The sequence below is a fragment of the Heterodontus francisci genome, chromosome 1, assembly GCF_036365525.1.
Source record: "Heterodontus francisci isolate sHetFra1 chromosome 1, sHetFra1.hap1, whole genome shotgun sequence".
Taxonomy (NCBI): Eukaryota; Metazoa; Chordata; class Chondrichthyes; order Heterodontiformes; family Heterodontidae; genus Heterodontus; species Heterodontus francisci.
In genome coordinates, this window is record NC_090371.1 from 16,027,058 (window position 1) to 16,047,467 (window position 20,410).

A 20,410-nucleotide genomic window follows, 5' to 3' on the forward strand; every position below is an offset into this window, starting at 1 on the left:
TGGTCATTGCCTGGCACTTGTGTGGCGCGAATGTTACTTGCCACTTCTCAGCCCAAGCCTGGATATTGTCCAGGTCTTGCTGCATTTTTCTACACGGACTGCTTCAGTATCTGAGGAGTCACGAATGGTGCTGAACATTGTACAATCATCAGCGAACATCCCCACTCCTGACCTTATGATTGAAGGAAGGTCATTGATGAAGCAGCTGAAGAAGGTTGGGCCTAGGACACTACCCTGAGGAACTCCTGAAGTGATGTCCTGGAGCTCAGATGATTGACCTCCAACAACCACAACCATCTTCCTTTGCACTAGGTATGACTCCAGCCAGCGGAGGGTTTTCCCCCGGATTCCCATTGACCTCAGTTATGCTAGGGCTCCTTGATGCCATACTCAGTCAAATGCTGCCTTGACGTCAAGGGCAGTCACTCTCCCCTCACCTCTTGAGTTCAGCTCTTTTGTCCATGTTTGAACCAAGGCTGTAATGAGGTGAGGGGAGGCCCTGGCGGAACCCAAACTGAGCATCACTGGGCAGGTTATTGCTAAGCAAGTGCCACTTGATGGCATTGTTGATGACACCTTCCATCACTTTACTGATGATTGAGAGTAGGCTGATGGGGCGGTAATTGGCCAGGTTGGACTTGTCCTGCTTTTTGTGTACAGGACGTACCTGGGCAGTTTTCCACAATGCAGGGTAGATGCCAGTGTTGTAGCTGCACTGGAACAGCTTGGCTAGGGGCGCGGAAAGTTCTGCAGCACAGGTCTTCAGTACTATTGCCGCAATATTGTCAGGGCCCATAGCCTTTGCAGTATCCAGTGTCTTCAGTCGTTTCTTGATATCACGCAGAGTGAATCGAATTGGCTGAAGTCTGGCATCCATGATGCTGGGGACATCAGGAGGAGGCCGAGATGGATCATCAACTCGGCACCTCTGGCTGAAGATTGTTGCAAATGCTTTAGCCTTATTTTTCGCACTGATGTGCTGGGTTCCCCCATCATTGAGGATGGGGATATTTGTGGAGCCACCTCCTCCAGTTAGTTGTTTAATTGTCCACCACCATTCACGACTGGATGTGGCAGGACTGCAGAGCTTAGATCTGATCCGTTGGTTATGGGATCGCTTAGCTCTGTCTATCGCCTGCTGCTTACGCAGTTTGGCATGCAAGTAGTCCTGTGTTGTAGCTTCACCAGGTTGACACCTCATTTTGAGGTATGCCTGGTGCTGCTCCTGGCATGCCCTCCTGCACTCTTCATTGAACAGGGTTGGTCTCATGGCTTGATGGTAGTGGTAGAGCGGGGGATATGCTGGGCCATAAGGTTACAGATTGTGGTTGAGTACAATTCTGCTGCTGCTGATGGCCCACAGCGCCTCATGGATGCCCAGTTTTGCATTGCTAGATCTGTTCGAAATCTATCCCATTTAGCACGGTGATAGTGCCACACAACACGATGGACGGTATCCTCAATGTGAAGACGGGACTTCGTCTCCACAAGGACTGTGTGGTGGTCACTCCTACCAATACTGTCATGGACAGAAGCATCTGTGGCAGGCAGATTGGTGAGGACGGGGTAAGTATGTTTTTCCCTCGTGTTGGTTCCCCCACCACCTGCTGCTGACCCAGTCTAGCAGCTATGTCCTTTAGGACTTGGCCAGCTCGTTCAGTAGTGGTGCTACTGAGCCACTCTTGGTGATGGACATTGAAGTCCCCCACCCAGAGTACATTTTGTGCCCTTGCCACCCTCAGTGCTTCCTCCAAGTGGTGTTCAACATGGAGGAGTACTGAGTCATCAGCTGAGGGAGGGCAGTAGGTGGTAATCAGTAGGAGGTTACCTTGCCCATGTTTGACCTGATGCCATGATACTTCATGGGGTCCGGAGTCGATGTTGAGGACTCCCAGGGCAACTCCCTCCCTACTGTATACCACTGTGCCACCACCTCTGGTGGGTCTGTCCTGCCGGTGGGACAGGACATACCCGGGGATGGTGATGGCAGTGTCTGGGACATTATCTGTAAGGTATGATTCTGTGAGCATGACTATTGTCAGGCTGTTGCTTGACTAGTCTGTGGGACAGCTCTCCCAACTTTGGCACAAGCCCCCAGATGTTAGTAAGGAGGACTTTGCAGGGTCGACAGGGCTGGGTTTGCCGTTGTCGTTTCCGGTGCCTAGGCCAATGCTGGGTGGTCTGTCCGGTTTCATTCCTTTTTATTGACTTCGTAGCGGTTAGGTACAACTGAGTGGCTTGCTAGGCCATTGCAGAGGGCATGTAAGAGTTAACCACATTGCTGTGGGTCTGGAGTCACATGTAGGCCAGACCAGGTAAGGACAGCAGATTTCCTTCCCTAAAGGACATTAGTGAACCAGATGGGTTTTTACAACAGTCGACAGTGGTTTCATGGCCATCATCAGACTAGCTTTTAATTCCAGATTTATTAATTAAATTCACATTCCACCTTCTGCTGTGGTGGGATTGGAACCCATGTCCCCAGAGAAATACCCTGGATCTCTGGGTTACTAGTCCAGTGATAATACCACTATGCCACCGCCTACCCTTCATTCTTGTGCTGGTTCAGTGCGACCACTTACAAACATACAAAAACATTGATCAGTAAAAGAACAGCTGGTTCAAATTACCCGTCCTAACACATCCCATTGTGGTGAGTTATTGAACTGTATCACATGTATGTTCCTTTGTGACTGAGCTTTTTAAATTCTTTTTCAGAAATCAGTTTTCTGCCCTCCGCGCCTGAATGCATTGATCTTTACTGGTGTACAGATGCACTGGTGCCATGAGGCTTCCAGTTCATCTCCCAAGTGGACGGGAGACTGGATATTTGCTTTTATTGGGTTTAATGCATTTATTCCCCCAGAAGCATATTGATACCGCCATACTAAAGGTGTCAAGTGTTCACACTGGAGGGAATAGAATTTTACAACATAGAAAGAGGCCTTTTGGTCCATCATGCTTGTCTCTGAGAAGTTCCATCTGCCTTTTCCCCATACCCTTTTAAATATTTATCCACTTCCCTCTTAAAAGTTATTATAATTGTATTTTGGTAGGGAATACCGTGGCCTAACAATTTTCTGCAGAAAAAAGTGTTTCTCATAATATCTCACAACTTTTCTTTTTGTCTCTGACCTCAAATATATGCCCTCTAGTTATTGATTCACTGATTACATTACTGAGTTACATTAAGAAACAATCTCATAATTTTGAACACCTCTTTTAAATTTCCGCAACCTTCACAGTTATAATGAAAAGAGCCACAGTTTCTTTAGTCTCCTCTTCATGCCTGGTATTTTAATCCCCGTGAGATCACCAGCAAACCAGAAGAATCGAATCCACGACTGACCCCAATTTAGGAAACAAAAATCAAACTGACAAGATTTCACTTTTATAAATTTTACTTTAACACTCAAAACCAACATATATTAGCCATGAACTAGCAGTTAAATCACAGTCATATATACGTAGCTTAAAGATTACACACTAATTTTCAGATGTAACAAAGATGGGTCTCCTCTGAATCCTCTGAGTAGTCCTTTCAGCCTGTCTGGCCCCAAATTACAGTTATACAGTTCTTCACAGCCCTGAAATTCCTCAAGTAGGTCTCTGAGATGCAGCCACAATTCCCGACTGATAGCTGTTTCACTTTAATCCCGAACTCTGTGGGTACAGACTTCACCAAAAGAAAAATGGCATACTTCTCCAGAACCTTCTCTGTTCTCCTCATGACAGGCTAGATGGCGTGGATTCCAGTGTCACCATTATTCGTGCCCTTACGTGACAACCCTGTGCACTGTATGGCCAGGTCTGGATAATCAGTTCACCTAAATAACAGAAACCGCTCCTAGATCCAGTCTTCACTGTCTTCAACATATCTGTGAAACAAAACCTTCCTGCCGTCTGAGCTTGGATGGCACCGTCTCACCCTCTTGTCTGGTGTCAACTAGTTTTGCTTACCTCAACAACCTGAAGTATTTGTTTTCAATTTCTATTAAGACATTCTGTTCCCAAAAAAATACAATCTTTTGCAATCAGCGTCAATGCCAGAGCATTCGACAACCCATCTGTCCAGATAACAGTTCACACACATTGCCCCGTGGCTCCTACATACCGTGGATTCCATCACATTGTTATCGTCCAAACAAATTGTTTTTGCACTCTCTCCATGGTCTCACCATCTTCCTTAAGTAGCGCACCTAAAACTGAGCACAATAGTGTATCCTAGCCAGTGATTTGTAAAGATTTACCATTACCTCCTTGTTTTTGTACTCTGTGTCGCTATTTATAAATCCTAGGATCCCATATTTTTTAACAGCTTTATTGACTTGTCCTCCCACTTTTAAAGTATATAAACCTAAAAGTGTCTCTACTGCTCTAGACTTTTACTTTTTATGCATCTATGAAATCCTTTGCTATTTCCTGTAGCATTCCTAGTTGCTTTATGTGTGCCCTCTTAGCCTATTGATTTTTTTTCCCCTTCTATATTTTCTTTATTCTGACTTCTGTCATTTCATGAAGTATATTTTTTTAATTCCTCTACTCATGCACAGACCTCCAAATTTTGTTGCATCCTCTTATAGAGTATAGTTCCTATTTGAAAGTTTTCCACTGTCTTAACTGACATTTTATTTCATTTTTATTTTTATCTGAGTTAGTTTCCTATTAATTTTGTTGCAATTAACTTTTTTCCAGTCAAGTTTCTTTACCGTTTGTTTCCTGCCTTTTCCAGATTTTATATTGAATCTAGTTATGCTCTAGCCATTAGTTCCAAGATGTTCTTCAACCCTTACATTACCTGTTTTCCCCACTTCATTTCCTAAAACTCAATCCACCACTGCCTCTTTCTTATTAAACTATAGCATTCTGAACTAGAAAGTCCTGGGTACAGTGTAGGAATTTTGCATCCTCTTTGCTACTTATATTACCTCATCACCAGTTCTCTTGAGCTGGTTAAATTCCGATACTATTTGGCTCTCTTGTTTCGCTGTTTCTCTCCAGCTTTGTCTCTATATCTCCTACTCCAGCATTTGGTAGTCCATAATAAACTCCTGACACAGTAGCATCTCGAACTGCAGCGATTCACTATACTCTGACACCGTTATGTCAGGCACAGCATCAAGTAGGCATCTGCAGAGGAACATTCAAAGAGTCCCTGGTGGCTGGCCTTTTCCCAGCAGACTGGATTTGGGCCCAGTGTAGGGAGAGGAGGTCTGTAATGTCTGCCTGTAGTGACTGAGCTGTGGACTTTGAGCTGCAGTGTAATCTCATTTGCAGCCACTTGTTCCAGTTGGAAGAGCCAGTGCAGCTTTCCTTTCTGCTTTCTGGATAATGAAAGCATTCAACTCAGGAAAGATGTATTGATCTTGGAAGGGGTGCAGCGTAAATTCACCAGAATGGTAGTGGGGTTTAAAAGATTAAATTATTTGGACAAATTGCATAATGTTGCCTTGAGTTTAGAACATTGAGAGGTGATCTAATTGAGGTGTTAAGGATGGTAAAAAGGTTAGATGGGTTGGATAGAGGGAAACTATTTCCTCATGCTAGGGAATCCAAGAATAGGGGGCACAATCATAAAGTTAGAGCTGGGTTGTTCAGGAGTGAAATCAGGAACCAGTTCTTCATAGACAGGATAGTGGAAATCTGGAACTGTCTCCTAAAAGTCTATAGATGCTGAGAGTCACTTGGAGCTTTCAAGATTGAGATCGATAGATTCTTGTTAGGCCAAGTTATCAAAGCATAAGGAGCTAAGGTGGGTAAATGGAGTTGATGTACAGGTCAGTCATGAACTGGTTGAATGAAGCAACAGAGTTGAGATGCTGAATAGCCTACTCCTGTATATAATACCAGTGCAACAGCCTGACTGTGAGCTTCTCCCTGTTGGGAAGCTGTGTTTTGAGTTACAGCTTTTCATTCAAATTATCTATCAAGAATATATAAAAAATTTTAGAACTGTCACACTACATGTTGACCTTTTCCGTGAGAATTCCTATGTCCACAGTTATAATTGAAAATTTATCACATTGTATTTATACCTTCTCCCAGTGGAAGCGCTGTACCTCTTGGACGCAATTCCATGGGACATCAACTAGTATTACATATTTTAACAGAAAGTGCTGGAAATAATCAGCAGGTCATATGAATTCAGAGCAGAAGTAGGCCATTCGGTCCCTCTAGCGCACTCTGCCATTCAATAAGATCGTGGCTGATCTGTTTGTGTCTCGAATTCCACACTCCCATCTATCCTCGATAACCTCTGATTCCCTTATCAAACAAGAATCTACTTCCATCTTTAAAGATATTCATTGACCCCACCTCTGTCACCTTCTGAGGCAGAGAGTTCCAAAGTCATACAACGCTCTAAGAGAAAAAATTTCTCCTTATCTTTGTCCAACAAGTGTGTCCCCTAATTTTAAAACAGCGCCCCCTAGTTCTGGACTCACCCACAAGAGGAAATATCCTTTCCACATTCACCTTGTCAAGACTGTTCAGGATCTTAACAATCAAGTCTCCCCTCACTCTTCTAAACTCCAGTGAAAACAAGCCCAGTCTGCCCAACTTTTCCTCATAAGACATTCCAGGTATCAATCTAGTAAACCTCCTCTGACTTTCCTCCCAACACATTTATATCCTTCCCTAAATAAGGAGACCAAAACTGCACACACTATTCGAAATGTGGTTTCAACAATGCCTTGTATAACTGAAGCATAACATCCCTACTTTTATTTTCAATTCCTCTCACTGGCGGCACAGTGGCGCAGTGGTTAGCACCGCGGCCTCACAGCTCCAGCGATCCGGGTTCAATACTGGGTACTGTCTGTGTGGAGTTTGCAAGTTCTCCCTGTGTCTGCGTGGGTTTCCTCCGGGTGCTCCGGTTTCCTCCCACATACCAAAGACTTGCTGGTTGATAGGTTAATTGGCCATTATAAATTGCCCCTAGTATAGGTAGGTGGTAGGGAAATATAGGGACAGGTGGGGATGTGGTAGGAATATGGAATTAGTGTAGGATTAGTATAAATGGGTGGTTGATGGTCGGCACAGACTCGGTGGGCTGAAGGGCCTGTTTCAGTGCTGTATCTCTGAACATAAAGGATAGCATTCCATTAGCCTTCTTTATACCTTGCTGTACCTGCATACTAACTTTTTGTGACTCATGCACTTGAACACCTAGATCCCTCTGCACCTTGGAATTCTGCAGCTGTTCTCTGTTTAAGTAACACTCAGATGTTTTATTCTTCCTGCCAAAGTGAACAACTTCACATTTTCCCACATTATACTCCACCTGCCATATTTTTGCCCACTCACTCAACCTAAGTATATAGTTTTGCAACCTCCTTATGTCCTCTTCACAGCATACTTTCGTACCTATCTTTGTGTCTTCTGCAAATTTACTTACCATGCTTCGCTCCCTTTATCTAAGTCATTGATATAAAATGTAAAAAATTGAGGCCCCAGCACAGACCCCTGCGGGACTCCACGCGTCACATCCTGCCAATTGGAAAAGGACCCATTTATGCACGCTCTCTGTTTTCTGCCAGCCAGCCAGCCAACCCTCTATCCATGCTAATATGTTACTCCCTACGCCATGAGCTCCTACTTTGCGCAATAACCTTTGATGCCTTCTGGAAATCCAAGTACAGTACTTCAACGGGCTCCACAGCGCATGCTATTGCTTCAAAGAACTCCAATAAATTGGTTAAACATGATTTCCCCTTTCTCAAAACCATGCTGACTATTCCCGATAGCCTTACGTTTTTCTAAGTGCCCAGCCATAGCCTCCTTAATGATCGATTCTAACACCTTCCCCACGACAGACATCAAGCTAACTGGCCTATAGTTACCTGTTTACTGCCTCCCCCCCACACTTTCAGAATAGAATATTTGCTACTTTCCAGTCTAATGGAACCTTTCCAGAATCTAGCGAATTTTGAAAAGTTAACACCAACACGTCTACTACCTCATTAGCCACCTCTTTTTAAGACCTGAGAATGAAGCCCATCAGGACCCGGGAACTTGTCAGCCCACAGATTCATCAGTTTGCTCAGTACCACTTCCATGGTGATTGTAATTTCACCAAATTCCTCTCTTCCCTCCACCTCCTGATTTACAGCTATTACTGGAATGTTTTTTGTTTCCTCTGTAGTGAAGACAGAAGCAAGATATTTGTTCATTTCATCTGCCATTTCTTTATTATCTACTATTAACTCCCCATTCTAGAGGTCCAACACTCAGTCTACTTATTCTTTTCTTTTTTAAATACCTGTAGAAACTCTTGCTGTCTGTTTTTACATTTCTAGCTAGCATCCTCTCGTACTCTAATTTCTTTCTCCTGATTAACCTTTTAGTCATTCTCTGCAATTCTTTCTATTCTGACCAATCATCTGACCTGCCACTCATCTTTGCACAATTATATGCTTTTTCTCTAAGTTTGATGCTTTCCTTAACTTCTTTAGTTAACCAGGGATGGTGGGTCCTCCCTTTAGAATTTTCCTTTAAAGTCGGAATGTACTTATCCTGAGTATTCTGAAATATCTCCTTAAATGTCTACCACTGCTTCTCTATTTTTTTATATATTCGTTCCTGAGATGTGGGCGTTGCTAGCCAGGCCAGCATTAATTGCCCATCCCTAGTTGCCCTTGAGAAGGTGTTGTTGAGCTGCCTTCTTGAACTGCTGCAGTCCATGTGGGGTAGGTACACCAACAGTGCTGTTAGGAAGGGAGTTCCAGGATTTGGCCCAGTGACAGTGAAGGAATGGCGATATAGTTCCAAGTCAGGATGGTGAGTGACTTGGAGGGGAACTTCTGCCCATGCATCTGCTGCCCTTCTCCTTGTAGGTAGTAGAGGATGCAGGTTTGGAAAGGTGCTGTCTAAGGCGATTTGGTGTGTTGCTGCAGTGCAGTTTGTAGATGGTACATACTGTTGTCACGAGGAACATGGGAACAGGAGTAGGCCATTCAGCCCATCAAGCCTGCTCTGCCATTCAATATGATCATGGCTGATCTTTCACTTCAATGCCTTTATCCCACACTATCCCCATGTCCCTTTATGTCATTTGTTTTTAGAAATCTGTCAATCTCTGCTTTAAACATACTCAGTGACTGAGCTTCCACAGCCTTCTGGGGTAGAGAATTCCAAAGATTCACAAACCTCTGAGTAAAGAAATTTCGCCTCATCTCTGTCATAAGTGGCTTGCTGTTATTTTGAAATTGTGTCCCCTGGTTTTAGACTCCCCAACCAGGGGAAACATCTTACCTGAATCTACCCTGTCTATCCCTTTAAGTATTTTGTAGGTTTCAATGAGATCACCTCTCACTCTTCGAAATTCTAGAGAATACAGGCACAGTTTCCCCAATCTCTCTTCATAGGACAGTCCCACCATCCCAGGAACAAGTCTGGTGAACCTTTTGTCACACTCCCTCTATGGCAATAATATCCTCCCTAAGGTAAGGGGACCAAAACTGCACACAGTACGCCAGGTGCGGTCTAACCAAGGTTCTATACAATTGAAGACTTCACTACTCCTGTACTCAAATTCCCTTGTATTAAAGGCTAACATACCATTAGCCTTCTTAATTACTTGCTGCATCTGCATGTTCGCTTTCAGTGACTTATTGACAAGGACACCCAGGTCCCTTTGTACATCTACACTTTCTAATCTCTTGCCATTTAAGAAATACTCTGCATATCTGTTCCTCCTACCAAAGTGGATAACCTCACATTTTTCCACATTATATTCCATCTGCCACGTTCTTGCCCACTCACTAAGTCTTTCCAAGTCCCTTTGAAGATGCTTTGCATCTTCCTCACAACACACATTCCCACCTAGTTTTGTGTAATTTGCGAACTGGGAAATACATTTGGTCCCCACATCCAAATCATTGATCTATATTGTCAACAGTTGGGACCCAGGCACTGTACCTTGCGCTACCCCACGAGTCACAGCCTGCCAACGCGAGAATGACCTGTTTATTCCTACTCTCTGTTTTCTGCCTGTTAACCAATCCTTAATCCATGCCAGTATATCACCTCCTATCCATGTGCTTTAATTTTGCTAACCAACCTCCTGTGGGGGACTTTATCAAAGGCCTTTTGAAAATCCAAGTATACCACGTCCACCGACTCCCCTTTATCAATTCTGTTCGTAACATATTCAAAAAACTCCCAAAAGGTTCGTCAAACATGATTTCCCATTCCCATTTGAGGTTTTTGTACCTTGAAGGAATGTATAGTTGCTGTAAACTATGTAATATTTCTTTAAAGACTATCCATTGCCTACGTAGTGTCATGCCTTCTAATGTATTTTCCCAATCCACCTCAGCCAATTTGCCCCTCATACCTTCATAATTCCTTTGTTCAAATTTTAACACCCTGGCTTCAGATTGAATGACCTCACTTTCAAACATCATGTAAAATTCTATCATATTATGGTCACTCAACCCTAAAGGTTCTTTTACAACAAGATTAATTCGCCCTTTCTCATTGCATAATACTAGATCTAAAGTAGCTTGTTCTCTAGTTGGTTCCTCAACATACTGCTCTGGAAAACCATCCTCAACACACTCCAGAAACTCATCCTCCACAGCATTAGTGCTCATTAGGTTTACCCAGTCTGTATGCAGATTGAAGTAACCCATGCTTCTGTAATCTCCTGATGAATGCCATGCCTCGCAGTACCACTACTGTTTGGTGGCCTATAAATAACTCCTATCAATGTTTGCTGCCCCTTGCTGTTACTTAGCTCCACCCAAACAGATTCCATTTCTGTTCTTCCGATCTGAGATCCTCCCTTACTGATGTACTAATCCCACCCACCCCTTATTATCAGCGCAACACCACCTCCTTTTCCTTTTTGCCTGTCCTTCCTAAATGTTGAATATCCTTGCATATTCAGTTCCCAGTCTTGGTCACCCTGTAGCCACATTTCTGTTATGGCAATTAGATCATACCCATTTATCTCTGTTTAGGCCTTTAAGTCATCTACCTTGTTGTGAATGCTGCATGCATTCAGGTATAGTGCCCTTAACCTTGTCTTGACATTCTGCATTCTAAACCTAGTTGTAAGCCTTTGTTTTGCCTGCCTTCTAATGTCACTTCCGGCTTTTCTACCTCCTGTTACCAGCTTTACTTTCTTCCAATTTGAGCTACCCCTCAGGTTCCCATCCCCCTGACAAGCTAGTTTAAACCCTCCCCAACAGCACTAGCAAATCTCCGTGCGAGGATGTTAGTCCTGGTCCTGTTAAACTATAGCCCGTCCATCTTGTACAGGTCCCACCTGCCCCAGAACCAGTCCCAATGCCTCAGAAATCTGATTCCCTCCTTCCTACACCAATTCTCCAGCCACGTGTTCAATCGATCAATCCTCCTATTCCTGTGCTCACTAGCACGAGGCACTGGCAATAATCTTGAGATTACTACTTTGCAAGTCCTGCTTTTTAATTTCCTTGCTAACTCCCTAAAATCTCCTTTCAGGACCTCTTCCTACCTATATCATTGGTACCAATGTGGACCACAACCTCTGGCTGTTTACCCTCCCCGAGAAAAATGTCCAGCAGCCACTCCGTGACATCCTTGACCCTGGCATCAGGGAGGCAACACACCATCCAGGAGTCACGTTTACTGCCGCAGAAACGTCTGTCTGATCCCCTGACTCTGTCTGATCCCCTGACTATTGAATCTCCTATCGCTATTGCTCTTCCACTCCTCTTCCTTCCCTCCTGTGCAGCTGAGCCACCTGTGGTGCCACAGACTTTGATCTGGCTGCACTCCCCCAAGGAACCATCGGTCTTACCAGTATCTGATTAGCAAGGAAGATAGACTCAGGGACTCCTGCACTGCCTGCCTGGTTCTCTCAGACTGCCTGGCCGTCACCCATTCCACCTCTGCCTGCATGCTCCTAACCTGCGGTGTGACCACCTCCCTAAACGTGCTATCCATGTATTCCTCTGCCTTGCAAATGCACAACAGTGACTACAGCCGCCGCTTGGGTTCCGAAACCCAGAGCTCAAGCTTCTGCAGCCGGTGACACTTCCTGCAGATACGTTCGTCTAGGACACCTGATGCGTCCATGACTTCTCACATAGGCAAGACTTGCATTCCACTTGACCGAGCTGACCTGCCATAACTTTAAAAACTTTTTATTATGGTGATAAGTAAAATAACTTACCAGTTACGCACCAATCTACGTCTTCCCCTGTAGCGAAGAGAGAAGCACGTACTGGAGGCTGAAAAAAGGTAGAAGAATAAACGAAAAGAGCCACTCCCTCTCGCACCAAACTCCCACTTTACGCTATGTGCACGCAAATTTATTTTCTTAATTTATGGTTCCCCTCCTTCCCGAATTCCCTCAATTACCAAACTCCCTTCTTCACACTCTGTGCCCTCCAGCAGCACTCATTGCGTCGGTGTTTAGTTTAGTTTAGTTTAGAGATACAGCACTGAAACAGGCCCTTCGGCCCACCGAGTCTGTGCCGACCATCAACCACCCATTTATGCTAATCCTACACTAATTCCATATTCCTACCATATCCCCACCTATCTCTATGTTTCCCTACCACCTACCTATACTAGGGGCAATTTATAATGGCCAATTAACCTATCAACCTGCAAGTCTTTGGCTTGTGAGAGGAAACCGGAGCACCCGGAGGAAACCCACGCAGATACAGGGAGAACTTGCAAACTCCACACAGGCAGTACCCAGAATTGAACCTGCGTCGCTGGAGCTGTGAGGCTGCAGTGCTAACCACTGTGCCGCCGGTGGTGGAGGGAATGAATGTTGTGGATGTGGTGCCAATCAAGTGGGTTGGTGTCAAGCTTCGAGTGTTGTTGGAGCTGCACTGATCCAGGCAAGTGGAGAGTATTCCACCACACTCCTGACTTGTGCCTTGTAGATGGTGGACAGGCTTTGGGGAGTCAGGAGGTGAGTTACTCGCCACAGGATTCCAAGCCTCTGACCTGCTCTTGTAGCCACAGTATTTATATGGCTACTCCAGTTCAGTTTCTGGTCAGTGGTAACCCTCAGGATGTTGATAGTGGATGATTCGGTGATTGTAATGCCGTTGAATGTTAGAGATGGAGATGGTCATTGTATGGCACAAATGTTATTTGCCACTTATCAGCTCAAACCTGGATATTGTCCAGGCCTTGCTGCATTTCTACACGGACTGCTTAGGTATCTGAGGAGTCATGAATGGTGCTGAGCATTGTGCAATCATCAGCGAACATCCCCACTTCTGACCTTATGATTGAAGGAAGGTCATTGATGAAGCAGATGGTTGCGTCTAGGACACTACCCTGAGGAACTCCTGCAGTGAAGTCCTGGAGCTCATTGGATTGATCTGCAGCAGCCACAACGATCTTCCTGTGTGCTCGGTACGACTCCAACCAGCGAAGAGTTTTCCCCCTGAATCCCATTGACCTCAGTTTTGCTAGGGCTCCTTGATGCCATACTCTGTGAAATGCTGCCTTGACATCAAGGGCAGTCACTCTTCCTTCACCTCTTGAGTTCAGCTCTTTTGTCCATGTTTGAACCGAGGCTCTAATGAGGTCAGGAGCTGAGTGGCCCTGGCGGAACCCAAACTGAGCGTCAGTGAGCAGGTTATTGCTAAGCAAGTGCCGCTTGATGGCACTGTTAATGACACCTTCCATCACTTTACTGATGATTGAGAGTAGAATGATGCGGCACTATGAAGAGAGGTTGAGTAGATTAGGATTATTTTCATTAGAAAGACGGAGGTTGAGGGGGGACCTGATTGAGGTGTACAAAATCATGAGAGGTATAGACAGGGTGGATAGCAAGAGGCTTTTTCCCAGAGTGGGGGATTCAATTACTAGAGGACACGAGTTCAAAGTGAAAGGGGAAAAGTTTAGGGGGGATATGCGTGGAAAGTTCTTTACGCAGAGGGTGGTGGGTGCCTGGAACGCGTTGCCAGCGGAGGTGGTAGATGCGGGCACGATGGCGTCTTTTAAGATGTATCTAGACAGATACATGAATGGGCAGGAAGAAAATAGATACAGACCCTTAGAAAATAGGCGACAGGTTTAGATAGAGGATCTGGATCGGCGCAGGCTTGGAGGGCCGAAGGGCCTGTTCCTGTGCTGTAATTTTCTTTGTTCTTTTGTTCTATTACGACCAGGTGAGAAAGGTGTCTAGGGGTCCTTCTCAGCCTTCACCTGATCTTACCGTAACAGGGTTTAATTTTAAACACACCGTGTTTTTAGCTCCCCCTTGGTGAATCCTTGTTCACTGCCCTCCAATTATAAGGCAAAGAAATGAGCACAAACCGGTTTTCTTAAATTTCAGTCTTTCTTATTTAAACCTATTAAACTTAAACTCTAATTTGGTTGATGCCTACGGATACACAACGGCCCACGCTAGCATGCATACGCGATACACACATGCTAATAGAGACTGAAAAGAACCGAAGAAAAATAAAGTGAAATGTGTTATGCAATATCTGAAGAGTTTTTGTTACCTTTCTTCGAGCTCACTGTAGAGTCCTTGATTGTAGGTAGGTCTTGGTTTTTGTTGGGGGCCAGTATTCTGCTTAAAACTTGTTTGCTGTCGGAGACTTTTCTTCCTTTGGGTTCATGTGTCTTCAGTGGATTCAGAGGCTGGTGAGAAAAAGATGGGAGCAGACAGGAGAGATCTTCTCAGTTCAGGAGCAAACAGACTTTCTGCGTTCAAACTGTTTGTACAGTTCAGAAAACCCCAGGTTGCCAAGCAGGTTAATCCTTTCACTGACTGGTCTGGCCATGTCTTGGATTGTATCATCTTAGCAGTTTCTGGAATGCTCCTCTTACCACAATCCCTGGTGATCAAGGTCCATTGTGGGTTGAATGCATCAGAGAATGGTCCTTTGTCCTTCCAGTCACCGTCTGTTAATATGCAAATGTCTTTTCCAGCTACGGCTGATCAGTTCAAACAAGTCCTTTCTTTACTCCAGTAACAGTTTACAATCAATCTCCACTTGGAGAGGCAAAATTTGATTAGGAATAGTCAACATGGCTTTGTCAGAGGGAGGTCATGCCGAACAAATTTGATTGAATTTTTGAGCATGTGACCAGGTGTGTAGATGAGGGTAGTGTAGTTGATGTAGTTTACATGGATTTCAGCAAAGCCTTTGACAAGGTCCCACATGGGAGACTTATCAAGAAAGCAAATGCACATGGGATCCAGGGTAACTTGATAAGGTGGATTCAAAATTGGCTTAGCTGTAGGTGACAGAGTGATGACAGACGGCTGTTTAAGTGACTGGAAGCCAGTGTCCAGTGGCGTACCACAGGGATCAGTGCTGGGTCACCTATTGTTTATCATTTATATAAACAACATAGATGACTATGTGGGGGGGTAGGATCAGTAAGTTTGCGGATGACACAAAGATTGGCCGAGTGGTTAACAGTGAGGTTGAGTGTCTTGGGTTACAGGAAGATATAGACGGGATGGTCAAATGGGCAGAAAAGTGGCAGATAGAATTTAATGCTGAAGTGTGAGGTGATACACTTTGGAAGGAGTAATGTGACACGGAAGTATTCAATGAATGGCCTGACACTGGGATGTTCCAAGGAACAAAGGGACCTTGGCGTGTTTGTCCATAGATCTCTGAAGGCAGAAGGGCAGGTTAATGGGGTGGTGAAAAAGGCATATGGGACACTTGCCTTTATCAATGGAGGCATAGATTACAAAAGCAGGGAGGTCGTGTTGGAGTTGTATAGAACTTTGGTAAGGCCACAGCTGGAGTACTCTGTGCAATTCTGGTCACCACATTATAGGAAGGATGTGATTGCACTGGAGGGGGTGCAGAGGCGATTCACCAGGATGGTGCCTGGGATGGAACATTTAAGCAATGAAGAGAGATTGGATAGGCTTGGGTTGTTTTCGCTGGAGCAGAGAAGACTGAGGAGTGACCTGATCGAGGTGTACAAGATTATGATGGGCATGGACAGGGTGGATAGGGAGCAGCTGTTCCCGTCAGTTGAAGGGTCAGTTATGAGGGGACACAAGTTTAAGGTGAGGGGCAGGAGGTTTAAGGGGGATTTGAGAATGAACTTTTTTACCCAGAGGGTGGCGACAGTCTGGAATGCACTGCCTGGGAGGGTGGTAGAGGCGGGTTGCCTCACATTCTTTAAAAAGTACCTGGATGAGCACTTGGCATGTCATAACATTCAGAACTGTGGGCCAAGTGCTGGCAAATGGGATTAGGTAGACAGTGTCTTTAATGCATCGGTGCAGACTCGATGAGCCGAAGGGCCTCTTCTGCACCGTATTATTCTGTGATTCAGTGTTCGTGACAAAATTAATATGCCCCATTCTTGGCAGATGGGGGCCCAGCATGACACCTCCGCACCCAGCAGAAGGAATTGCGATTTGAGAAAAGCGCATTTCATTAAAAGGGTCGAGATAAAATATAAGATACAGAAAACAAACCATGCATTTCTCTCATTCATTCACAAATTGTAAAACCTATTAAAATTGCTCCTTTTTTGGCATCCCAATAAGCATGTGGTTCTTTTTTGGGGTCAATTTGCCCATTTCCATGGCTCCCTAGAGTCTTTGTTCCTGCTGAGATAATTTTTTTTTCAGGAGAGGCAGTAGTGGGCGGGTCTATCCTGAACTCTCCTTCAGTGCTTTGCTGAGTCATGCAAAGGCTTTTGACTTGAGGGGATGGATGGTTCGCTTTTTTTTGACTCTGGATGAGGATTCTTTGCAAATCTCCCCTTTGTCCCAGAGGACACTCCTTCCTGCAGGTACTTGTGCAGACTCTACTGCACTCCCCTGTGGCACTTCGACTAGGTGAGGCATCACCCTCACGGTTTCTCTGCCCCCTAAAGGGCTTTATTTGTGACAGCAGGTTTCTGTAAATGATGTTAGCAACTCCGGTGGGGTGCTTCTTGTGTCTGCATTTACATAGGAGAATGTGGGGTCTTAACGTTTCACATTTTTCAGGGCTGGCTGACCAGACAGTAGAGGTTTTCATCCAGGATTTCTGCTGGACTTCATTTAACTTGCCCTTTTGGATACATTTTCCCCTTCTCTTTCTAAATTTTTACCAGCGTTGTGCCTGTCTGTCCCCTTTTGTTCTCGGCGGGGGCCCCTAACCGTTCACCAACCCTCTGCTGGAGGGTCCTCCTAACACCAGTACAGAACTTAGGGGTGCAGGTTTGACTAGGTTGGGTTACCCCTCAACCTGGCACATGTGGCAACTCCTGCAGTACTCCACCACATCTTTGTGGAGTTTTGGCCAGTCAAACTGCTGTCTTATGCGGGCTTTCGTATACTGGCATGTACAGTCAATGTGGTCTCGTGGCCCCCCTTAATATTTCTCTCTGGCACTTCTGCGGCACCACTAACTGGTGAACGACTGCCCACTCCTTGCTCCCAGGTCTGTGAGGAGAACTCCATTTCCTTATCAGTACTGTATTCTTTAAATAGTAGCAATTAGGGACTCCCTCTGCTTCCCTTTCAGCCTGGGCAGCCTGTGCTAATTCTCGCAATACTGAGTTGGCTCACTGAGCCTCATCTGGGGAAAATCCATTTAATTCATTCCCTGGGTCTCCTAACTTTTCAAAGCAAGTCTCAGACAGACCAACCTGGTCATTTGCCTGCAGTGCCAATTCAGTCTCCTCTGGGGAGCTGGTTTGATCATAGCCTGATCCACTACAAGTTCAGGGAAACTGCAGGCGTTCATCTCCTGGCAGGGCCCTGTTCTCTGACCTTCTGCGGTCTTTCTTTCACTACTGGGGGGGCTACCACCTTCACGCCCGCCAGATCATTACCTAGGAGCAGCTCAGCCCCGTCCACAGCCAAACAAGAGACAATACCTATGCTGACCGGTCCTAAAACTAGGTCGCACTCCAGGTGCACCTGGTGTACATGTACAGGCGTACACTGCCGTCCAATACCATTCACCACCATTCTGGTGTTCACTGTACTCTCTGGCGGAAAGGTCATGCCTTTTCCCAGTAAAGGGATCTAGTGGCCCCTGTGTCCTGAGAATTACTATGGGCTTTCTTGCCCCACTTGAGGGGTATGGGGTTACTTTCCCTTCAAAAACTAAACCCTGATAACCTTCAGGAATCCTACTACCTGCTCCTGCACTTGCAGTAGTAAGCTTCCTGGGTCTCAGTCTTACTGCAGTTAAAGCCACGAATTGTTCTGCTGTGCTTTCCATTAGGTTTTCCTCTTCCCTGAAAAGGTGTACCCTGATTAACCCTACAGACTTTCCCCCTAGTTTCCAGCAGTCAGCTTTTAAATGCCCTGCTTTATTACAATGGAAGCACACAGGTCTCTGGGTCTCACTCTTGCTCACAGCACTTTCCTTTTTGGCGAGAAGAGACCCCACTGTGTCTCCTGCTTTCCTTTCTCTCCCAGGACTGCTTGGGTTCCTATCAACTTCCCACCCTTTGTCCTGTTTGGATTTGTGGGGGTGACTACAAAAGGTTGTCCCCTGGGAAACCAACTTATAAATTAAAGCAAACGGCTGCTTGCCGTGTCTCTGGACCTGCTGCTCCTCTACATGGGTCTTTATGTAGAGTTGGGAGAGTGTGTTTAAATTCCTCTAACAAAATTGCTTCTGTGAGATTCTCATATCTGAGCTGTACTTTAAGAGCCCTCAGCCACAGGTCAAAAGCCAGCTGCTTACTTCTTTCAAACTCCCGATAAGTTTGATTAATTTGCTTCTTGAGAGTTCTAAACTTTTGGCGATAGGCTTCAGTTGCAGACATATTAGTATTCAAGCTAATTCATATTCCCTGAGGGTAGCAATTTTGGTCAGTTCATAATTTGATGAACTCTCATCTGGCAATAGGGAATAAACCTCATGGGCTTTTCCAGTTAGCTTGCTTTGTAGTAAAAGAAGCCAGGTCTCAGCTGGCCATTTTAGCTGCCTTACCTGTTTCTCAAAGGACACAAAAAAATCTTCTATATCCTCCACATTGAATTTTGGAATTAGTTGAGAAGGTTTTAACAATTTTGTACCAGCCCTGAATTATGCTCCTCCATACTGGCCATGCTTTCACTGGGGTTACACTGTTGCACCCTAGTTAACTCAAGCCACCTTAGCTCCCTTTCTTCGCTTTCCTTCTGGAATATTTCTCTCTCTTTGACCTCTCTCTCTCTCGTTCCTTCTCCTGTCTTTCTTTTTCTTCACATTCCTTCTGGAAGCCTCTTTCTTTCTCCTGCCTCTCTCTCTCCCTCTCCTGTCTCTATCTTTCTCTTTCCCTGTCTTCTAATTCAAGTTTCCTTTGTTCCAATTGTATCTTTGCTCGCAACACCTTGTCTGGGTCTACTTCTAACCCTGTTTCTGCTTCTTCAGATTCAATGGAAAAATGGTTGGCCACTAGCCGAAGGAGTTCAGACTTCCGAGCCTTGCCATGTACAGTGATCCCCCACTGCTTAGCCATTTTTCTCAGATCCTCCATCGACAGTGCTTTTAACTTATCCCAAGTTTCTTCACCCTTGCTTGGGGAGCTACTAGCTTCAGTTGCAGACATGTTAGTATTCAAGTGCACACAACCTCAAGAAAACCTGTATTGAAATTTTGCTCTTTTTGATTGGGAACAATTTGGCTTCCCACGTCCAATTTCTCTCGTTTGTCTGTGGGTCAATTCCGGATGCTAGCACCCAAATTTCTGTTACGACCAGATGAGAAAGGGGTCTCGGGTCCCTCTCAGCCTTCCCCTGGTCTTACCGTAACAGGGTTTAATTTTAAACACACTGTTCTTAGCTCCCTCTTGGTGAATCCTTGTTCACCGCTTTCCAATTATACGTCAAAGAAACCAGCACAAGCAGGTTTTTTTAGGCTGAAAGGAGAAAGATTGAAATTCATTAAACAAACCCTAATTCGATTGCCACCTATGGATACACGACGTGTCCACGCTAGCATGCATACGCAAGACATACAAATCTTCTTCTTTGGTCTCCTTGTCTCGGGAGACAGTGGGTAAGCGCCTGGAGGTGGTCAGTGGTTTGTGGAGCAGCGCCTGGAGTGACTATAACGGCCAATACTAGAGTGACTGACTCTTCCACAGGTGCTGCAGATAAAATTGGTTGTCAGGGCTGTTTCGCAGTTGGCTCTCCCCTTGCGCTTCTGTCTTTTTTCCTGCCAATTGCTAAGTCTCTTCGACTCGCCACATTTTAGCCCCACCTTTATGGCTGCCCGCCAGCTCTGGCGATCGCTGGCAACTGACTCCCACGACTTGTGATCAATGTCACAGGAATTCATGTCGTGTTTGCAGACATATTTAAAGCGGAGACATGGACAGCCGGTGGGTCTGATACCAGTGACGAGCTCGCTGTACAATGTGTCCTTGGGGATCCTGCCATCTTCCATGCGGCTCACATGGCCAAGCCATCTCAAGCGCCGCTGGCTCAGTAGGGTGTATAAGCTGGGGATGTTGTCCGCCTCGAGGCTTC

At 45.3% G+C, this 20,410-nt stretch overlaps 1 protein-coding gene across 1 annotated transcript in view; it reads left to right on the forward strand.

Annotated features, from left to right (window-relative positions):
* Nucleotides 1–20,410, forward strand: part of sema4f (sema domain, immunoglobulin domain (Ig), transmembrane domain (TM) and short cytoplasmic domain, (semaphorin) 4F) — a 314,213-nt gene that overhangs the window by 272,457 nt on the left and 21,346 nt on the right. The window lies entirely within an intron of this gene.